Source organism: Sciurus vulgaris, assembly GCF_902686455.1.
Source record: "Sciurus vulgaris genome assembly, chromosome: 16".
Taxonomy (NCBI): domain Eukaryota; kingdom Metazoa; phylum Chordata; class Mammalia; order Rodentia; family Sciuridae; genus Sciurus; species Sciurus vulgaris.
In genome coordinates, this window is record NC_136477.1 from 73,990,227 (window position 1) to 74,011,669 (window position 21,443).

At 34.9% G+C, this 21,443-nt stretch overlaps 1 protein-coding gene, 1 long non-coding RNA gene and 1 pseudogene across 3 annotated transcripts in view; all 3 read left to right on the forward strand.

The window, feature by feature from the left end:
- LOC306646601 (uncharacterized protein) overlaps positions 1-21,443 on the forward strand; it is a 234,870-nt gene that overhangs the window by 53,233 nt on the left and 160,194 nt on the right. The window lies entirely within an intron of this gene.
- Positions 672-21,443, forward strand: part of LOC306646636 — a 71,824-nt gene continuing 51,052 nt past the window's right edge. Inside the window, exon 1 of the long non-coding RNA XR_013759908.1 lies at positions 672-1,439. This is a non-coding gene — a long non-coding RNA (uncharacterized lncRNA). The remainder of the gene's footprint in view (positions 1,440-21,443) is intronic.
- LOC306646607 (polyadenylate-binding protein-interacting protein 1-like) lies at positions 1,909-4,105 on the forward strand (annotated as a pseudogene). Its single transcript has one exon. The product of its transcript is annotated as a polyadenylate-binding protein-interacting protein 1-like (transcript).

The window sequence follows — 21,443 nt, forward strand, 5'->3', positions numbered from 1 at the left end:
GTTAGATGTATGTGAGAAAATCAGTTAAAGCTATTTAGTGTTTATCCCTAAGGTCAAATATTAATGGGTTAATATAAACCAATGTTAAATCTATATGTTAAAATAAAAGGAATTTCTTAAAAACACTAAAAAAAAATTCTACTTTAAAAAAAATATCTGAAGTAAAATATTTTAGGTAAGCTTTTACAAGAAGTGAGATCATTTATTACCTGTCTTTCTTGGCCTGACTTCTTTCATTTAACATAATTTCCAGTGCCATCCATGTTGTAACAAATGGCAGGATTTTATTCTGTTTCTGTACCTGAGTTGTGTACCATTTTGTATACTTATGAATCGATAAAAGAATGTTCAGGTTGTTTCCTTTTCTTATTTACGGTGAATAGTGCTACAATAAACATGGGGATGCAAATATCTCTCCCATATACTGATTTTATTTCCTTTGAATATTTATTCAGTGGTGAATGCTGAATCACATGGCAGTTTTAGTATAAATTTTTGAAGGGCCTTCATACCATTTTCTATAATGGCATACCAATTTACATTACTAACAACACTGCACATGAGTTCACTTTTCTCCACATTCTTGCCAGTATTTATCTTTTTGATAGTAGCCATTTGTACTAAAGTTAATTGTAGATGCTTAATTGTGCTTTTGACTTGTAATGATCAGGGACGTGGAGCATGTTTTTGGCCATTTGTATGTCTTCTTTAGTGAAATGTCTATTTAGGTCTAATGCCCAATATACAATCAAGTATGTAGTTTTTTCTTTTTTGCTATTGAGATTTTGAAGTTTCTTATATTCTAGTTATTAACCTCTTTGCAAATGTATCATTGTACATATTTTCTCCCATACTTTGGGTTGTTTCTTCACTTTGGTGATTGTTTTCTTAACTGTGCAGAAGATATTTTTCTTTCTATTAATCCCATTTGTCTGTTATTGATTCTGTTTTCTGAACCTTTGAATTCTTCAAGACTCCTTGCCTATTTCAGTGTCCTGAAGTGTTTCCCCTGTTTTATTCTAGTAATTGTATAGTTTAATCATTTAAAGTTGATTATTTTAAACTGATGGGTAATAGGGACCTAATTTTTTTTTTTCCTCTGTGTGAAAACCCAATTATAAAATGCCATTTAATGAAGAAACTGTCATTTTTCCCTAGACCTTTCTTGTCATCTTAGTAAAACAATCAGTTGGCTGTGAATATGTGGGTTTATTTGTAGGATCTCTATTTTGTTTCACTGGTCTGTATTTTTTTTTATGCCAATATCCAGTGTAACACCATTTTTTAGGAAATTTTTTGATTGTTGATGGACTTTTATTTTTATTTTTTTTATATGCGGTCCTGAGAATCAAACCCAGTGTGTCTCATATGCTAGGCAAGTGCTGTACCACTGAGCCTCAACCCCAACCCATAACAACTTTTTTGACCTATGCTTACAAGTAAGCTTTCTAAACCACAAAACTACTGTGCTAACTGACCTTTTTAAAGAGTCACTTAAGAAGCTTAATGTAACACTTGTCCATTCCATTAACTTTAGAAGGTAATAGTAGATTATCCTATATATCTTGCTACTTTCATTTTTAGATATTATTGAGTGCTTTATTAAGTTTCTTAAGATAGAGATTTGTTAACATGAATAAATACAAAGATGTGTTAGGCACTTCTTCTGATTTCTTATTCCATGATTGTTTTTTCTTTCAGCACATGTAATTTTTGTACTTTTATGAGATTTAAATCTGTAAATTTTTGCTTCACTTTTCTTGGTGTGATTTAATTCTTAAAAATTGAGCTGATGGCTTCAGAGTGATTTTGAAAAGCTTATTAAGTTCCTTTTAAAACCTTATTGGTGCTCTTGCCCTCTCCTGAGAATCATCGAGCTGCCGGCCCACCTGGAACAAATGAGGCCCCTGAGAGCTCCACCTAGTCCACAGGATAAAATCCCATCACAGAACCCGAGTCAGCAATGGCTAAACCCCAGGTGGTTGTGGCTCCTGTGTTAATGTCTAAACTGTCTGTGAACGCCCCTGAATTTTACCTATCAGGTTATTCTTCTAATTATACAGAATCCTATGAGGATGATTGTGAGGATTATCCCACTCTATCAGAATATGTTCAGGATTTTTTGAATCATCTTACAGAGCAGCCTGTCAGTTTTGAAACTGAAATCGAACAGTTTGCAGAGACCCTGAATGGCTGGGTTACAACAGATGATGCTTTGTAAGAACTTGTGGAACTCATCTACCAACAGGCTACATCTATCCCAAATTTCTCTTATATGGGAGCTCACCTGTGTATTACCTGTCCCATCATCTGACAATAAGCCCACAGAGTGGCAACTTTCTCCAGTTGCTACTTCAAAGATGTCAGACTGAATATGAAGTTAAAGATCAAGCTGCAAAAGGAGATGAAGTGACTCGAAAATGATTTCATGCATTTGTACTCTTTCTGGCAGAACTTTATCTTAACTTGGAGATCAAGGGAACAAATGGACAGGTTACAGGAGTAGATATCCTTCATGTTGGTCTGCGGGAATTGCTGAATGCCCTCTTCTCTAATCCTGTGGATGACAACTTAATTTGTGCAGTAAAATTACTGAAGTTGACAGGTCAGTTTTGGAAGATGCCTGGAAGGAAAAAGGAAAGACTGATATGGAAGAAATTATTAAGAGAATTGAAAATGTTGTCCTGGATGCAAACTGCAGCAGAGATGTAAAACAGATGCTCTTGAAGCTTGTAGAACTCCGGTCAAGTAATTGGGGTAGAGTTCATGCAACTTCAATGTACAGAGAAGCAACACCTGAAAATGATTCTAACTACTTTTTGAATGAACCAACATTTATACATCTGATGGTGTTCCTTTCACTGCAGCTGATCCAGATTACCAAGAGAAATATCAAGAATTACTTGAGAGGACTTTTTTCCAGATTATGAAGGAAACAGAAAAGATTTATCAGGAGGTGGTAATCCATATTTGGATGATATTGATGATGAGATGGACCCAGAGATTGAAGAAACTTATGAAAAGTTTTGTTTGGAATCAAAGCATAAGTGAAAACAGTAAAGTTAAATTTCAGCATATCAGTTTTATAAAACAGTTTAGGTATGGTGATTTAGCAGAACACAGGAAAGCAAGAAAATGTCACATTTATACCAAATTAAGGATGTTGAGCTATGTTACTAATGTATGCAACTTTAATTTTAACACTATCTGTCAAAATAAACTTTATTCCCTATAATTTAAAATGTGTATATATATAAAATAGTTTATTATGTACAGTTAATTCCACTGTTTTGGCTGCAATAAAATTGATTTTGAAATGAAATGTTGAAAGTAAATTTTGCTAGCTGGTTAGATACTTACACCTTAAGTTCTTGAGGGGGAAATGTCTTAGCCTAGAAATACATATTACTGCAAAAAATGTAGCATTATTTTTTTAGGTATGACTATTATAGATTTTATTTCAGTTTGACATTTATGTCTCATACTAATCACAATCATGAAATCTTTAAAGTCTTGGAATATATCAACTGATTTACATATGTAGATGTGGTTTGATACCAAGGGCTTTAAAAATATCATTAAAGGAAAAAAAAACACAAAAAAATCTTAGAACTCCCCTACTAAACAACCAAGACTCACCCTTCATTGAGAATTTATTCTAATTCAAGAATTGTTCTTTTGTTTCAACTCACTAACTTCATTGCCCGAAGGCCTAGAACATTATTCTGCTTTTATTTATATGGCTTTCTCACTTTTACTTTGCAGCATGAGTTGCATTGATCTTTTTTTTAAACAAGAGAATTTTACTAGATATTTGTCATTCAAGTTTTCATCTGCTTTGTAATCAATATACCTTGAGGATGACTTTTCTAATACTTCTATGTACCACCTCAGCCCTATTTAAGTAGTATTTTTACTTAATGTCAAATCTTTTTCCAACTAATTGAAACTTGTATATAAAAGGGTTGCTTGTAAATATGCATGTAAATAGTTCTGTTAATAACCCACTGTTTTACACTTGGTACATCTGTGTCTGCTAATACAGTTAGCTTTCTCACTTTTCTGCTTGTTTGTTCAGTCTGAATTAAAATTAGACTTTGAAAATAAAAAAAACCCTTATTAGTAGTTCTTAATAATTTGTTATTATTATGACAGTTATTTATAGTTTCAAAGATTAGTGAGCATGGTATGGATGGCTTAATGTAATTATGGAATTGGGATGCATAAAGGTATTAGGAACCTTTCATTAATAGGCAAATAGAAGTGCCAAGTAAAGCTTATAGGTTAAATTCTCCCCAGGGTTTACAGGAAGAAAGATGACTTAATTTTTTTGTTGTTGTTGTTTCATAGAGTGTTGGTAGAAGCTTCAGAGCAGTGATAATTTGGGGGGAATAGATTGCTTTTTTTTTAACCTCTTCTAGCTGTATGGTGCAAGCCAAGAGAAATTAGTTGGATGAAGTATATAAAATTGTTAAATTTTACCGTTTTTGACTTATCAAAAACTGTATATGATTGTACTGAATGTTTATTTCCAAAACAAATAAAGAAAACTCATCAAGAAATGTTTTTAGTTAGTTGTTGAGAATGAATGTTAGTACTTCTATTTCCCTAAAAACTTGTCAAATAATTGAAAAGGAGGACAAATCTATTCAATTGAAATCTATTTATCTCAGAATATAACTTATAGCTCCCAAATCTTTCCATAGAAGATGATCTTGGAATTTTACATGCTATGCATGTGTATGTTAACCTTTTCTGAATTGATGAGGAATTTGCCTGCAGAGAACCATCGAAGTCCAGAAATCTTGTGGTTCATGATCACAAAGTTTGTTAATTTGACATATCATTGATATTAGTACTCTAGGTTGACTTCTTGTCCATTTTTTTTTTAGTTTTCCATCAGTTTTGGCATACTGTATCTGGCAGAGAAGCAGGGTATTGTGCTCACAAAAGGCGCTTTGTGTTAGTTTTCTATTGCTTTTATAACAAACTACAATAGATTTAGGAGCCTTAAAAAGTCCATACATTTATCTTCCCATTTTGTAGCTTTAAAGTCCAACATGGTTTTCATGGGATCACTGTCAGGGCATCAGAATAGTTGTGTTCCTGTCTTGAGGCTGTAGGGGAGAGCCTGCTTCCTTGTCTTTTCCATTTTTAGAGGACCCCATGTCCCTCAACTCTGGTTCCCATTTTCGATCTTTAAAGAAGCCAGTAATGGTGATGTGGGGAAAGTCATCATGTTAAGTTTTCCTTACCCAGTTTCAGTGATGACAACTTTGTCCTTGTGACCTAGCTCTGTAAACATGTTTTTAGTACCCAGGGGATTTAATTGACCTACCTGGATAATGCAGGTTGCCCATCCTATCACAGACTGCTTAACATCAGTTATACTCACAAAGTTCCTTTTTCCATGTAAGGTAAATATTCATTAGTTCCTGGAATTTGGATGAGGGTGTGTTTAGCAAAAGAATTAGAGGCTAAGACAAGCTATGCTACAAAATTGCAATGCTTCACAGGTACTTAGTCCTGTTATTTTCACCTCATTAACATTGTGTCATTTTCTTTTCACCGTGGATTCCTTTTGCAGAAATGCCATGTTAGAGTCCTGGGGAACTGTAACTCAACTTTTTAAATCACTTTTTCTGTTCACTAAATGCATACAGGTATGAATAATTTTAAATCTCATTAACATGTTTTTGCTGTCAGATCAAATTTGTTTTTCTGGATTTGTAGGGAAAATCCTTGGATAATGTCCTTGTAAGTGCCAGGAAGCGTCCCCTCACTTTTTATTCATATATTTATTTAATGTGCAACAGGTATCATAGTTGGCTCTATATTTTCCAGTTTATAATATATGCTATTGTTTTTATTGCAGGGGGGATTATTCTGTGTTGTGATTGTATTTCACATTCTTCTTTTTAACTTAGAAATATCCTCTTTAAAACCTAGGGTAAAGAGACATTGGCGTGTATAACAATTTTTTGTCTCTATAACATGGTACTTTTTATTTTAAGGATGAATGAGAAACCAGTGCTAGTTTGAAAAAAGTAACATTTAAAAAATAACATATAAAAAAATAACATTTTATATGTTATTGATTTTGGGGTAATAACAGTTTCTACATTGCCTGTTAATGAGATAAATTTTTGTAGTTTAAAGTTTAATAATACTTAAAAATATGTAGTTACTCTTGTCCTATAATATTTCACAACATACTTATTTCTGAATAATGTTTATTTTATGATGGGAACATTGGGAACAGGGGAACTCTTTTCCTGGTCCAAATGTTACCCAGACTTAATAAGCATCTACTGTAAAGATAGAAAGAGCCCGCACCTGTGTAAATACAAATACGAGGCTCTTCCCAAACTGCCCTCAACCCCTCATAAAAGCTGCAAAGAATTTTCATCTCTTATCTGTAAAGACCAGGTGAGTGACCCAAAAACAAACTTTGCTGGCTCAAAAGCAAACTTAAAGATAATGATAACCCTCCTCTCAGAGGTCAGGGTGACCCAGAACTTAAAATAACATTGTATACAATTTTATATGTTAACCAATTAAAAATAGCACTGTAAAACTGTTTGCCTTTCATTATAAAAAGCCTGCCAAATAAGGGCTTGGGGCCTCTTAGCGTCACCGGTTACTGAGTGCATGGAGGACCAGGCTCCAGCTTGGTAATAAATTGTTGCTTGCATTGATCGTGGTCTCTGGTGGCCTTTGTGGGGTCTCGAGCCACTGGTCACAACACTACAAATGGATAAGAATATGTAATTTCATTACCACCTAAAAAATGTTATTTATTTGCATGTCTCAATGGATAATTTAAAGTACAACATATAAGTTTATTTTCATTGGAAAAATATTTTATCACTGAGGGAAAAATCAGTTATGAAAAGATCTTATACAACTGCATTTCACACAAAATAAGCAATTTATTTAATTTAATTGTTGGCTCTAGGTCATTTGCCAGTCTATTCTTCTATCATATTGCATTAGACTCACTCTTTCTTAAACGTGTCTCTTTTTTCTTTAATATTCTTTTCTTTTTCAATTAGATAACTAATTGTTTTTCATAATTTCACTGGTCACAGTGGACAGTTTGGCTCTCTGCTCCTGTAACATGAAATTCAACACAGGACAAATGAAATAGTCAATGTTTTTTTTTTTTTTTTTTTTTTTTGGTGCTGAGAATTGAACTCAGGGGCAGTTGGTCACTGAGCCACATCCCCAGCCCTATTTTGTATTTTATTTAGAGACAGGGTGAGTTGCTTACCACCTCACTTTTGCTCAGGCTAGATTTGAACTCCCAGTACTCCTGGTTTGTGTTTTCTTTTGAATGAGAGGCATTCATCTTTAGAACTTTCTATTTAAAAAATATTCTATTTTAAATTTCTGCTATTTATGAATAATTTTTTTACTTCCCTGAGTTTTTAAAATTCATCTTGAATCTAATGTATCTGTAGAAAATAAATAAATAACATTTTAAACTGAACAATTATTCATATTTTGATTTCATACTTTAATATTTTCAGTACCAAAACCATTAAAACTGCAATTTGTTGTCACTTCAGCCTTGAAACAATATTTGTATAATAGAATTTACCATATGTTTATGAATATGTATGTATGCATACATACATATGGGTTTATGAATATATAAAGCATGCTTGTATGTATGCAAGAGAATGGTATATATGCCAGGTTGTCCTAAGTTGAGTAGGCACTGATTTTTTTTTCATGTTTTTTTTACATCTTTTTTACTCAGTAAGATAATTGAGTGCAGAAAAGGCAGGTAACCACTTGACTTGATCATCCTCTGCCACTTATGAATCTCTCAATTATAATTTTAAAGAAACTTGTTTATATATAATATATATATATATATTATATATAAACATACTTATATACTTTTTTTTTTTTGGTACCAGTTGTTAACCCAGGGGCAGTTAACCACAAGCCACATCTCCAGCCCATTTTTATTTTTTACTTTTTGGGGACATAATTTTTCTAAGTTACTTAGGGCCAAGATAAGTTTTTGAGGCTGGCCTCAAACTTGTGATCCTTCTGCCTCAGCCTCCTGAGTTGCTGGACTTATAGGTGTGTACCACTATGCCTGGTTTGTGAATGTGTTCTTGATGCAGACATTTAACCTGCTATCCCAATACACTAAAATATCTCATTATTCTTGGTTGTAATCAGGATTTGTTTTTTTTTTTTTTTTTTTTTTTTTGGTGAGGGGTACTGAGGATTGTACTCAGGGGCTTTTGACCACTGAGCCACATCTCCACAGTCTCACTGAGTTGCTTAGCACCATGCTTTTGCTGAGGCTGGCTTTTAACCAAAGATCCTCCTGTCTCAGTCTCCCAAGCTGCTGAGATTACAAGTGTGTGCCACCTCATCTGGCTGTAATAGGGTTTTAAGAATGCCAGAGCATCTGTTGGAAGCAGATGATTGGAGAGAAAGGAACTGACTGTATGATAAAGGAGAAATAAGTGTCTTCCAAGCCTTAAGACTTGCCTAGTCTTTGCAATGTATCATTTATGCCTTTGTCCATTTCAGTGCAAACAGGCTGAGACTCAAAGAAGTTAAAAATCTGAATTTCAAGGTCACATCATTAGAAAGGAGTTGAAAGTGAAGAATTTACATCTATTTGATTTTACAACTTACGTTAATTTCCCTTCTGCTCTGTTGGGCACTGGAGCAAAAGAGGAAGGGAAAGGCATGAGAGTAAATTGGAGGGAGTACCCTGGTGGACATTATGTATTGTTAGGGAAATGACCCTGGTATCATATCCTGTGCAGAGAAGTTACATCTCCTATTTTGTCTTATTTTGGACCTTTACACATTTGAAAACTGTGGTAGCTGTTTGATTTATTACTTACTTTCTTCAAACCTTTCTAAAAAAGTCATTTCCAAATTCTTTGCCATTCTTATAATATTCCTTCTCATTTTAAGACTGTAAGAACCTGAGAACCATGCCAGACATGGGAATTGACATAAGAGGGTTTATTAAGCAAACAGAGTGTCTCACTGTAGGGTAAGAGAGAAAATGAGAGGAAGAGAAAGGGTGTGTGCAAGAGAGAGTGTGAAAAGCGAGGAGGAGAGAGAAAGAAAGTGAGTAGAAGAGAGAAAGCATGAGAAAAGATGGCGGGGAAGCTATCCTTAAGCAGTTGAATTCTACTGGGCTAACGGGACCAAAAATGGAGAAGGATACTTGCAAGCTGATGAGCCAATAGCTAGCTAGGATATTCACAGACTGACAAGTAGTTGGGAGGTGGGGAAATGGCTGCACCTGAAAGGCATGGGGAGTGAAAGAATTTGGGAGGTGGGGAAATGAATGCAGCATAAGTAGTGTTCAGAACAGGGTGATATCTGTGCAGCTAACTGTCTTAGTCACCAGGATGCAGGCAGTTGTGACTGCACCGTCAAGAGCCAATACAGGACAAACAGGACTGCCGGGCCCCTGTGCTTATCAAAGTTGTTAAGAGATATTTGTCTGAGGAATGTGCAACTGCCTGGAAAACCAAGGACAGGGGGGCCTAGCCCTGACTTATCTCCTGCATAGTTCACCCCTTCCCTCCTCCCTTCTTTCTCTAGGACTGTTCATTTCTGGTGCAACCCAATGAGAATCAAATAGATTGGCGAGACCCAACCAGAGGAGGACTAATGTTTAGCTGTTCAAATGTTAACCAATAATGTACAGTTCTTTGTGTGTGAAGGCTTGGAAATCTCTTAAAAAGAGGGTGTTCTCGCCCCTTGGGGCCACTCCCCACTTAGCCATTGAAATGGTCTGAGAGGCTGGTTGTGGTTCAGGCTCAAGCTTGCAATAAAACCTCTTTGTGTGTCTTGCATTTCTGTGTGTTCACTTTGATTCTCTGGGGATCAGTTGATATTGGACACTAACAGCAGCAGGGGAGCAACTTTATATTACAAAGACAGTAATGAAAGTAATCTTCAGATGTATCAGGACTATAAGTTTCATGTTTATAATATTCCATTCATGCATACATACTAAATTCTTAAAAAGAAGGACTTCAGCCCAACATTTGTATCCATCTCCAGTTAAGTCCAACTTTCATTTCTAGCTGTGTTTTTCTTGCTCTACACCACCAGTTACATTGATCTATGTAGATCATGCTTTTCAGGATCCTACCTTGTTTTCATCATGTAGTCTTGATTGTTTTAACTTTCAGTTCCTACCCATTGTTTATCTCCTAAGAAAGTTCTCACCGGACTGACTTGACAACATGACTTTCATTGGGTTAGGCATTGAAGAGACTTCTTTGCATCCAGCCCTGGCCTGCTCTTTCTATGTTAATTATCTTTTCTCCCTTTACAAGGTTCAGGTTGTAATACAAAGCTGCTCCCCTGCCCTTTACCCCTTTACGTTGCATCACAACCTAGTTTGTCAGTTTGAAAGCTGTTCTCCCCAGCCCTTTCCACTGCAGCCATTTCCCTGCTTCCCAACTACTTGTCAGTCTGTGAACATCCTACTGGTTCATCAGCTTGCATGTATCCTTCTCCTTTATTGGTCCCCTGTTAGCCTGGCAGAATTCAACTGCTTAAGGATAGCTTCCCCACTATCTTTTCTCATGCTTTATCTCTTCTACTCACTTTCTTTCTCCTCCTTGCTTTTCGCACTCTCTCTTGGACATGCCCTTTCTCTTTTCCTCTCAGTTTCTCTCTTACCCTGCAGGGAGACACTTTGTTTGCTTAATAAACCCCCTTATGTCAATTTCCATGTCCAGTTTGGTTTTTGTGGGTTTCTTACACAGGTGAATGCCTAGAAAATGCTAAAATTTTTCTCTCTCCTGTTCCTTTGCTCTCTATTTCATACCACCTTTACTCCAGGTCCTGTGCGCAGCCTCTGTAACATACCTCATGTATGCCAAATAGACTCCTGTCTTGACCTTCTTCCTAACTGTAATATGCATGTTCCAAATATCTGCTCCACAAGTGGCTTACCTCCAAGTCTTAACTCAGATGTTGCCTTCTTGGTGAGACTCCTTTGAATATCTTCCAATTAGTACTGGCACATTGTTTCATGCATTTTCCCTTGTTCTAATTCTTAATCCCCTTCCTCCCCACCCACATCACTTAACACTTTCTAATATATTGTTCACTACTCATTCCTTAACGCATGCTTGTCTTTTTCTGTCTCGATCCCTCTTGGAATTTAAATTATTTTAGAAAAAAGATTTTCATTTATCAATATATCCCAAGTATCAAGTGTGTTTGACACACACAGTGGCACCAAATTAATATTTGTTGAATAAATGAATGTTTTTTTCTTTTATTTAGAATAGAAAAGTAATAATTTCAGCCTCCTCCAGTAAATTGTCTTTTTTTAAAAATTTTAATCTAAAGGGAATTTTGGAAGGAGAGCCAAAATATTTAAATGATCTAGATTCCAATTAACTCTATCACTGATGATTTTTGGTCTGAGTGAATAACAGGCTGTTTTTTAAATTAGGCTGAAAGTTTCAGAATATAATAAAGGCAATTGGGTTTGGGATAGGAGAGGGACCTTGTTGCTGAAGTGATTCATCTGTTTTTCTTGTTTTAGAAGCAGGCCTCTATGTAAGGAGGAGGAAGGGTTTTCAGTAACTTTTTTTTTTTGGAGAATGTGTTTCTGTGTTTAGAGTCCAGTGGTACTTCATCACTGAACTGTATTCCCAGTCCTTTTTATTTTTTTATTTTGACACAGGGTCTCTCTAAACTGCTGAGGCTAGTATCAAACTTGTGATTCCCTTACCTCAGTCTCCTGAGGCTTGTTTGTTTCCTGAAAGTTGTTTCTTCTTTGGGTATTGAGTTTTTAAAATTGAGGTGAAATTTTTATCAAACATTAACCATTTTAATGTGAACAATTCTGTACATTCACAGTGTTGTGCAATCATGATCTCTAACTGCAAAACATTTTCCTCAGTCCAAAGTTAAACCCTGTATACTATGAGCAGTTCCCTATGTACCTACTCCTAGCCCCTGGCAATCACCAATCTGTTTTGTTTCTGTGAATTTGCTTCTTAGGTATATTTTGTATAAATGGAAACACATGTGTATTTTTATGTCTGATTTCTTTTATTTAGTATAATATTTTTGAGAGCATATTGTAGTGTGGTCAGGACTGTTCCTTTCAATGTCCGAATAATATTACATTGGGCTGGGAATATAGCTCAGTTGGTAGAGAGCTTGCTTCCTAAGGACAAGGCCCTAGGTTCAATCCCCAGCACCACAAAAAAAAAAAAAAAAAGAAAAAAGAAAAAAAATTGCGTTGTTTGGATATACTGTGATCTGCTTGTCCAGTCATGCATTCATAGATACTTGGCCTGTCTTTACCCTTTGGCTAATGTGTACGCTACTTCTGAAAGCATGTGTTCACATGCATTTGAGTACTTTGTTTCATTTCCTTTGGGTATGCACTTAGTAGTAGAATTGTGTCATATGATAATTCTATGTTTCCTTTTTGGAACATTGCCAAACTCTTTTCCATAATGGCTGAGTCTTTTACATTCCCATTTGTAATGTGTAATGATTTAATTTCTCTGCATCCTTACCAACACTTGTTATTCTCTATTGTTTTGGATAGGTGTTGATTTGAAACTTGGTTTAAAAAGACTTCAAGGTTGGGGCTGGGGAGATAGCTCAGTTGGCAAAGTGCTTGCCTTGCAAGCAAAAGGCCATGGGTTTAATTCCCAGCACCACAAAAAAAAAAAAAAAAACAAAAAAAAAAACTTCAGGTTTTTATTGATGTTTCCTTTTATAAAGGTTTGCATATAACAAAGAAAATAAAGTATACAAAGACCTTATAGAAGCAAACAAAATATTGAATTGAGTAGGGAAATCTCAATATACAAATGATATTTAATTTTAAAAATTATAGTAAATGGTAGTATAGGATTTCCAAGTTTGATTGAAAGGCTTGCAGTTTTACATGAAACATAGGTGTGTAATGAATTACTCTGTATTGTAGAGTATTATGTGTGTTAATAGTGAAATACCTATAAGGTATGTGTTTAATTAAAATTGAGTTAACTATTTAAACTGCCATGATTTGTTCATTCTAAAATAATTGTCACCATAAATTTAGAAAATGATCAAAAGAAAAATTACCCCCCTAAAGAATACCCTACTAAGTTCATGGTAGAATTTGGATATATTTTCTTTTATCCTTTCAAAATTTATGTTTTATTCTCAATGTTTATGACAATACATATACAGGCTACCATCCATACAACATATTTCATTGTGTTAAATTTGATTTATGATGTCCATTTTTCACTAACTGTATAGTACTACATTTAATGATTATATTCCAACTCTTAGGCATGATAAAACCTGTTGGTTTAGGTTGGAGCAATCAGAACAGACTTCCTGAAGGAAGCCTATTCACTTACTGTCCTCATGCACACTTCACTTCTTAAGTATCATGACTGCTTTTGTGAAGTGACTTCTGTGACTTCAGATCAGGATGATATTGTAGTTCTATCCCACAGTGCCCTTTGTCATTCACAGCACTGGTTTTTCATTCTAATCAAGTTCTTATTTGTGTGAGTGTTTACTATTGCCTTCCTGTCCTGTCAGGCTATAACCTCACCATGGACTGGACTTATGGTTGTCTTTGTGCTCGATTAACTTCCATCAAGGCTGTGTGTTCTGCTCATTGGTTCTTAATGAGCATGTTAGATTACTAGTGAGGTGACAAACAGGCAAAGGAAAACCAGTTTGAACATTAAGGTGCTCCTGGATCTTTGGGAAAATTTGTGGGTTTGGAAGCTAAAGAATAGTGAGAGTTTTCTTCATTTTGCAGGGGGGTGGAAAGAAAAATGGGGCAGTGTTACTGGAAGATGAATCTAAAGAGCTCTGTTTATATTAAGAAGTTCTTTATTTGCAAAATTTAAATATTTACATTTTCTTCTGTCACTTTTGTATAAATTGAATGCATTTAGTGTTTCAAGTTACTTTCCGTCACAAATTTTGGAACATTTTTAGTAAATACACAAAACTTCACCTATGTTTTAGTATGATACTCTATTATTGGGTACCTCCTTGTTGAAGGAAGTGAATACTAATAAAAAGACTGATTCAATCACCTAGAGGATTGGTTATGAAGACCTGAGTCTAGGTTAGTTCCAAGGGAGTACAGTAAACACAGGAGATATTTGTATAATCAAGTAGGTGTAGGTAAGCATTAGCTGATAGATTTTGGAAAGAAAATAGCTTAGAATAACAGGTTTCTAGAGGGAATTAGGTTGATGTCTATAGATTTGGGGTGAAAATAAATGGATTATATTTTTCTCCTATTGACTTGAGATACTTTTATGGAGGTGCACTATAGGTTATATCGTAGGTTGTCAGAGTTTTTTTTAATAGATTCAAAGCCAAATAGTAAATATTTCATCTTTGTGAACCATATGGTCTGTTTCATCTATTCACCCATGCTGTTGTGTGAAAGCAACCAGAGATTCTATGTAAACCAATGGCTGTGACTATGTTCCTGTAATAGCCTATATACAAAATTGGGTGGCACATGCCACTTGACCCACTGTGCTTTGGTTTTCCAACCACTTGGTTATATCACTGAGCTTTTATTTCAGAGTATATTAAGTCATATTGGATTCTGTTGTGTATTATATAGTTTCCTTCAATGAGGATCACTGATGAAAAGTAGAACTATAAGCCAGGCATGGTGGCACGTGTCTGTAATCCCTGTAGCTTGTGAGGTTGAGACAGGAGGATTTAGAGTTCAAAGCCAGCCTCAGCAAAAGTGAGGTGTTAAGTAACTCAGTGAGTCACTATCTATAAATAAAATACAAAATAGGGCTATGGATGTGGCACAGTGGTCGAGTATTCCCAAGTTCTTTCCCCAGTACCAAAAAAAAAAAAAAAAAAAAAAAAAAAGAAAAAGAAAAAGAAAAAAGGTGGAACTATAGAAAAGGACTGTTGTATTTAAGTTTTATTATCCAGCTTTTAGAATTTTTGACTAAGCAATGCTAAACAAAATTTATAGGAGGCCATTATTTTCAAATGAGCTTCTGCACTGGGCCCCAACAAAGAAGAGGAGAATGGAGCAACTCATTTTGGGTACTACATAATGAAACTGGACTTTGACATGGTCCAGTTTAAATAACAAAAATACAAAACCTAGGAGATTCCCAGAAGCCAATCAGAAGGGACTCAGTTAACCTAACCTGGCATAATAAGAAATTAATTTACTTATAAAAATGCATAACTTTAAAATAGTACACTTTTTTATCCTTATTTTTGCTTTCTTCACCTCTTTTCTACCTATAAAGTTAACATCCTCTGCTTAGATCATTGGATCACCTTTTCTGAATTCTTTTGAACAGATGCTACCTGATTCATGAATTATTTTAAAAGACAAACACATCTTTTAATTTGTTAAAATTCTGCTTCTTTTAAAAAAATAAGTGTAATAAACAGAACAGAGAACGTGTATAGTAAAACCTATAATAAGAATTTAGATTAAAATATCTAAGTTGAGCAGTGGGAAGAGTAAAGGTAGGAGTCTGTCAAAGGGAAATTTGGTAGAAGTACAGTGACTAGAGATTTTATGAGCATTAAGAGTAGGTTTGTTGAGCAATAGTGGGAAAACATGGAATTATAAGTTTCATATCTTGTTTTAAAGACCTTTCAGGATTAGGTCTTAATTCTGCAAAGCACTCTACAGCACAAGATTTGGAAAAAAATAATGAAAATGTGAATAATGTAGAAATTACCAATGAAGTCAGGGGAAAAACATCAATTCTAGAATCAGACTACCTGGGTTGAATCTTATCTCTGACTTTATTGACTGGCAGTCTATCTTCTGCTCTTTTAGATTAGCCATAATTTTCTCATCTGAAAAGGATAATTAATAGCTGTTTATAGGATTTATAAGATTATTGAGAGACGGAGTGTACCTGATTCATAGTACTCCATGAATGACAATTATGTTAATAATATTTTATTTATTTTGAAATATGGCAGATGAGTAAAGGAGCTTTCATAGTTGCTTTGAAGGAATTTAAACTGGATATTCTAATTATCCTTCTATATCTAGGATTTCTATTGCTGTCATTTCAATTTTTCTTTGTATTAAATTTTATGAATTGACATTTTAACATAGTATTCTGTTTTTAAAATAATTTATGAGATGTAATACTCAAGTGTTTATTAGAAAGTTATGACACTCTCCAGTTTTTGTTGATAAACTTCCTATTTTTAAAATTTAATTTTATTGTAAACAAATGGGATACATCTTGCTTTTCTGTATATGGAGTAAATGCATACCATTTGTGTAATCATACATTTACATAGGATAATGCTGTTTGATTCATTTGTTACTTTTTTCTTTCTCCCACCCCTCCAACCCCTCCCACCCCTCTTTTCCCTCTATACAGTGCATCCTTCCTCCATTCTTTCCTTCCTCTCCCCCCATTATGTGTCATCATTCGCTTATCAGTGAGATCATTCATCCTTTGGATTTTTTGAGATTGGCTTATCTCACTTAGCATGATATTCTCCAATTTCATCCATTTGCCTGCAAACGCCATAATTTTATCATTCCTTATGGCGGAGTAATATTCCATTGTATATATATATATCACATTTTCTTTATCCATTCATCAATTGAAGGACATCTAGGTTGGTTCCACAAACTGGCTATTGTGAATTGAGCAGCTATGAACATTGATGTGGCTGTATCTCTGTAGTATGCTGACTTTAAGTCTTTTGGGTATAGCCCAAGGAGTAGGATAGCTGGGTCAAATGGTGGTTCCATTCCAAGCTTTCTGAGGAATCTCCATACTGCTTTCCAGAGTGGCTACACTAATTTGCAACCCCACCAGCAATGTATTAGTGTACCTTTTTCTCCACATCCTCTCCAACACCATTTGTTGCTTTCATTCTTGATAATTGCCATTCTAATTGGGGTGAGATGGAATCTTAGGGTACTTTTGATTTGCATTTCTCATTACTAGAGATGTTGACCATTTTTTCATATATCTGTTGATTGCTTGTAGATCTTCTGTGAAGTGTCTGTTCATTTCCTTAGCCCATTCATTGATTGGATTGTATTCATGGTGTAGACTTTTTTGAGTTCTTTATATGTTCTGGAAATTAGTGCTCTATCTGAAGTATGAGTGGGGAAGATTTTTTCCCACTCTGTAGGCTGTCTTTTCACATTCCTTTGCTGAGAGAAAGCTTTTTAGTTTGAATCTATCCCAGTTATTGATTCTTGCTTTTATTTCTTCTGCTATGGGAGTCCTGTAAAGGAAGTCTGATCCTAAGCAGACATGTTGAAGATTTGGACCTACATTTTCTTCTGTAAGATGAAGGGTCTCTGATCTGATTCCAAGGTTCTTGATCCATTTTGAGTTGAGTTTTGTGCAGGGTGAGAGATGGTGGTTTAGTTTAATTCTGCTGCATATAGATTTCCAGTTTTCCCAGCACCATTTGTTGAAGAGGTCATCTTTTCTCCATTGCATATTTTTGGTACCTTTGTCTAATATGAGAAAATTGTGTTTATTTGGGTTTGTGTCCATGTCCTCTATTCTGTATCATTAATCTACCTGTCTATTTTGGTACCAATACCATGCCATTTTTGTTACTATTGCTTTGTAGAATAGTTGAAGTTCTGGTATTGCAATACCCCCTGCTTCGCTCTTCCTGCTAAGGATTGCTTTAGCTATTATCAGTTTCTTATTCTTCCAGATGAATTTCATGATTGCTTCCTCTATTTCTATAAGGTACGTCATTGGGATTTTAATTGTAATTGCTTTGAATCTGTATAGCACTTTCAGTAGTATGGCCATTTTGACAATATTAATTCTGCCTATCCAAAACACGGGAGATCTTTCCATCTTCTAAGGTTTTCTTAATTTCTTTCTCTAGTGTTCTGTAGTTCTCATTGTAGAGGTCTTTCAACTCATTTGTGAGATTGATTTCCAAGTATTTTATTTTCTTGAGGTTATTGTGAATGGGGTAGTTTTTCTAACTTCTCTTTCTGAAGCTTCATCACTTATGTATAAAAGTGCATTAGATTTATGAACACTGATCTTATAACCTGCTACTTTACTGAATTTACTTATGAGTTCTAAAATCTTTCTGGTGGAATTTCCCGGTTCCTCTAAATATAAAATCGTGTCATCAGCAAATAGGGATAGTTTGAGTTCTTCTCTTCTTATTCATGATAATCTTTCAATTACATCAGAAGGTTAAGTTGTTTCTGACTATATTACATCAAATGTATCACTACTGTTTGTGAAATAGCTCATTTGCCAGGGTCTATAGTTATCACTGGTTTATTTCAAAATAGTAGTGTTAAGAGAATCAGATGACAGGACATGCAGAGTTAAAATTGAGGGTATTACTCTTTGTGCTGATGACATTTCTCTCACTTCTTTTGAAAACTATTGAATATGAGCATATGACTTTTATAATAATTGTAGTACATTACTGAACCCCATAATCTATGATAGAGTTTACCTCTGCACTCTGCCTGTAGAGCAGTTTACTTGAAAAATTATCAGCCAGTAATTATTCTGGTATGAACTGTGTCATGCAGAAAGTGGAAGGAAAAATTTTAATAAGCATGCATGCATTTTGCCAATGAAAGTTAAGTGATTGCAGGTGTACTGTCTGCATTCTTGCCTCTACATATTCATATGAGACAATGTGCTTTGATGAGGGTTTACAAACAAGTAGTGCTGGTTGACAGTTCTTAAATTAACATTAAAATGGTATCTAATGACAAATTCTGTGCTTTGGCTGAATAATAGACACAGTACTTTTGATCCCTGGGTGCAGGCCAGCACTTCAGCATTGGTTTTATTTTACAATTTTAATTTTGTTCCTCTACTACCAGATTCTCAAATTCTCTCATATTTGTAGTACACATTATTTTTAAGTTGTGTCTGGCAGTGTGGCATTGTTGAAAACACAAAGAAAGGAACCATTAACAGGTATGTATGTATTTATGTTGTTGGAATGATTTTGTAATTTGAAGTATGATCAAAGGAAAAGTAGGAATTAGTCAATCAAGAAAATGAAGGATAAGAGCTCCACCTGAGTAGAGGAAATAACTTGTACATGAATGCTCAAGTTTGAAGAAATCTAAGCTCCATCAGCATTATAGAAGAGCTAGAATATATTTAATGAGGAAGACAATTATAAGAAATGAGTTTGGAGGTTTGGCTTGTTTGCAAAGGCTTTAAAGGAACATTCAAGTTGGTTTAAGTGATGGATATGTGGTTTTTGAAAACAGAAGGTAGAAGTCCCATCCAGTCATAGAAATTGCATGAATGAAGGGAGATTTGTCACACAGCTGAAATGCCTACTGTCTTGTGTCACAAGAACCTAGGTGATGATGATAAGTATGGCTGACACAGTGGAGTTGTGGTGTTAAAGTCTAGTTAGTGACCAGTTAGGAGTGGAAATATTGATTGCCAGAATGAAAGTTCTTTCCAGAGACTTTTCCTCTTTCCTCTTGAGAGGCAGATATAAAGAACTATAGCTGTTTTCTCTCTAATAGTGAACCTTATTTGAAACCAGTTTTAAATACCCAAGTTCCCTTTTTTTAATCCCAGCTGTGTGTTAACAAATATATACATTTAAATAAATCTTTCAAAAATCCCGCTGCATGTTAGGTATTGGTGGCAGTACGAGTCAAGTCCAACATTCAGTTTCTCTGTATAAATTGGATCATTACTTTCTGCTTCCATGTTTATCTTTCATCATACAGATGCTGAAGGAGTTCATGTGGGGTGATAATTTTTTTTTTTCTTTAACCAAACTTTCTCTTCTTCAGTTGCCATATTCTGAATTGGACTGGACATTTCTTTAGCTCTTGACTTTTTAATTTTGTATTTTTGGGAGGGCACCAGGGATTGAACCCAGGGGTACTTATCCACTGAGTCACATCCCCCACCCATTTTGCATTTTATATAGAGACAGGGTCTCACTGAGTAGCTTAAGGCCTTGATAAATTGCTGAGTCTGGCTTTAAACTTGAGATCCTTCTGCTTGAGCCTCATGAGCCACTGGGATTACAGCTGTGTGTGCCCAATAATTTATGTATTTTTTACTCAATGTTTCTATCTACATCTATAAGACTCTTTAGATTTGTATATTACTTATTTGTATGTGTGTATATATAAAAATGCAAATGTTTCTTTATAATTAGAAAGTGACTTCATAAGGGATAGAGAAACAGAATACGTTCTAGGTGGTTGATAAACCAATGCTTTGAACTATGTGAGACCCTGGACAGTGCGATGCCTAATTTGGGAATGCTGTGGTTCAAGAGTGCACAGGGAACCCCATTTGCAAGATGATTTCTTTTGGTAGGGGAAGTTCTGTGTTTGTCATTGAACTCACTTGTTCAAAAAGCATTGATTTCTAAATGCCATCCTGCCAAGAAATAGTAGACACCGATGTGCATGCTAAGCCCCAAGCAACTTTTTTTCCCCATCTTCATCCTGTTTTCCTAAAGAAGTTTTTTCACTGAATCTCTTTGAAGAGACTACTCATATAAGTGACTGTTCTGGCTCCATTTTTTGTTCATATTCAGTTTCTACCAGAATGGGTTATCCAGTATGCCTCTGCTTTTCACTAAAAAATGAGTCTCTAATTTCTATAAATTCTAATTAATTTTTTCAATCCACCTCACTGCTTGTGTCAGTTAACCAAACTTCCATCGTGCTGATTACAGCAGACCACAGGAATACATTCTATCTTGTAACCTATTTATCTTTCAAAGGTCACATATTATACCACTTAACTCCTTGAAGACTTTTCTGGTTCACCTAGTAAGATGTTATTTTTTGCTGTTTTGAACCTCCAAAGTGCTGCATTGGTCTTTTTCCTTGGTTGGACCCAATGATTTGAGGCAAAATAGATTAAAAATTATTAACTTTTTCATAAACATTTTAAACTGGCCTTTGGATAGCATGATCACCAAAAGATGCCTGGCCTCTATAATAATTTTTCTTCTATTTAAATTATGGTATTGTATAATTTTCTATCTCATTGCTCCAAATTCAATTAAAGAGTTTTAAGAATGAGCTACATAATTTCCTTTTCTATAGCCATCTTTGGAGATCCTAACTGTCTTGTGATTAAAGTGAGTAAGTAAATAAATAAAACAGTCTAAGATTTTCTTCATGGCAGGAAGGGAGTCCTTAGGGGAGCTCTGCTGTAAGAACTCCTGTAGTTCCAGTTGCTGTTTTTCTAACAAGACTTTTTGGCATTGATGTTTTCCTCCAGGAAATGGGTGGAGTGTGTTCCAGTGAGAGTGGACTGGAATTAGGAAACTGATTTGTAGTCTTGAATATTCCACTTGGTAGTATGATGCTTTGGGGGTCCATTTTCTGACTCTCATTTACAGATCTATAAAATAATAATTTATTCTCATTGAACATTCCAGGATTCTTTAAAACTGCTAAT